This window comes from Lates calcarifer, linkage group LG6 (genome assembly GCF_001640805.2).
Source record: "Lates calcarifer isolate ASB-BC8 linkage group LG6, TLL_Latcal_v3, whole genome shotgun sequence".
NCBI lineage: Eukaryota > Metazoa > Chordata > Actinopteri > Centropomidae > Lates > Lates calcarifer.
Window position 1 is genome coordinate 19,912,215 of NC_066838.1, and position 2,163 is coordinate 19,914,377.

General features: G+C 30.7%; 1 long non-coding RNA gene across 1 annotated transcript in view; it reads right to left on the reverse strand.

Annotated features, from left to right (window-relative positions):
* Positions 1–256: 256 nt before the first annotated feature.
* Positions 257–2,163, reverse strand: part of LOC127142576 (uncharacterized) — a 9,669-nt gene continuing 7,762 nt past the window's right edge. The window contains exon 5 of the long non-coding RNA XR_007813434.1: positions 257–469. This is a non-coding gene — a long non-coding RNA (uncharacterized LOC127142576). The remainder of the gene's footprint in view (positions 470–2,163) is intronic.

Below are 2,163 nucleotides of genomic sequence, written 5' to 3' on the forward strand. Positions count from 1 at the left end.
AAACTTCAACCATTAAATCACAGACGAGACAGACGTGAAGACATTTCCAGAAGGTTAGTGTTAGTTTATTCTTTTCAGTTTGACACTTTACAACCTCTTGTCTGGAACAAACTGCAGCCAGTTAAAGCTTCTGTAACTTTTTTCCCAACAATGTAACTATAAAAAATATAAGTCTGTTAGCCAAAGGTTAGGGTTAGGGTTACAGCTTCTAGCCACTTTTAGACAGAGATTAGAGTTTTTAGCCTCAATTATATATTTTAATTGCATAACAAAATCATTTTTTGTGATATTAATTCGAAAATAGAAAAACTCAACTCAAAAAGATAAGCTACAAAACTTTATTGATTTGGTTCTGGACAGCACAACAAACCACAGCATGCTTATTAAAGTCTTACACATCTCTGAATATCTCTATGAATATTTAACTACTTTTGTTGTCCTCTTCAGGTGATAAGGTCTTCTCCACCTCCTGCAAAGACAGAACATGTTAGTCACAGAAACTGTCCAAAGCTTGAAATCACAGTGACATTTTTAGACCATTTTTCATTCCTTACTATACTGACATTTTTTGACCATTTTTGAAGCCATACTATGACATTTTTTCATGTTTTTTGACGCCATACTATACTATGACATTTTTTCATGTTTTTTGACGCCATACTATACTATGACATTTTTTTCATGTTTTTTGACGCCATACTATACTATGACATTTTTTCATGTTTTTTGACGCCATACTATACTATGACATTTTTTGACATGTTTTTTGACGCCATACTATACTATGACATTTTTTTGACCATGTTTTTTGACGCCATACTATACTATGACATTTTTTCATGTTTTTTGACGCCATACTATACTATGACATTTTTTCATGTTTTTTGACGCCATACTATACTATGACATTTTTTCATGTTTTTTGACTGTTTTTGACGCCATACTATACTATGACATTTTTTCATGTTTTTTGACGCCATACTATACTATGACATTTTTTCATGTTTTTTGACGCCATACTATACTATGACATTTTTTCATGTTTTTTGACGCCATACTATACTATGACATTTTTTCATGTTTTTTGACGCCATACTATACTATGACATTTTTTCATGTTTTTGACGCCATACTATACTATGACATTTTTTCATGTTTTTTGACGCCATACTATACTATGACATTTTTTCATGTTTTTTGACGCCATACTATACTATGACATTTTTTCCATGTTTTTTTTGACTGTTTTTTGACGCCATACTATACTATGACATTTTTTCATGTTTTTTGACGCCATACTATACTATGACATTTTTTCATGTTTTTTGACTGTTTTTGACGCCATACTATACTATGACATTTTTTGACCGTTTTTGACGCCATACTATACTGACATTTTTTCATGTTTTTTGACGCCATACTATACTATGACATTTTTTCATGTTTTTTGACTGTTTTTGACGCCATACTATACTATGACATTTTTTCATGTTTTTTGACGCCATACTATACTATGACATTTTTTCATGTTTTTTGACGCCATACTATACTATGACATTTTTTCATGTTTTTTGACGCCATACTATACTATGACATTTTTTCATGTTTTTTGACGCCATACTATACTATGACATTTTTTCATGTTTTTTGACGCCATACTATACTATGACATTTTTTCATGTTTTTTTGACGCCATACTATACTATGACATTTTTTTGACTGTTTTTGACGCCATACTATACTATGACATTTTTTCATGTTTTTTTTTGACTCTGTTTTTTGACGCCATACTATACTATGACATTTTTTCATGTTTTTTGACCTGTTTTTGACGCCATACTATACTATGACATTTTTTGACCTGTTTTTTGACGCCATACTATACTATGACATTTTTTCATGTTTTTTGACGCCATACTATACTATGACATTTTTTGACCGTTTTTGACGCCATACTATACTATGACATTTTTTGACGTTTTTGACGCCATACTATACTATGACATGTTTTTGACGCCATACTATACTATGACATTTTTTCATGTTTTTTGACGCCATACTATACTATGACATTTTTTGACTGTTTTTGACGCCATACTATACTATGACATTTTTTGACTGTTTTTTGACGCCATACTATACTATGACATTTTTTCATGTTTT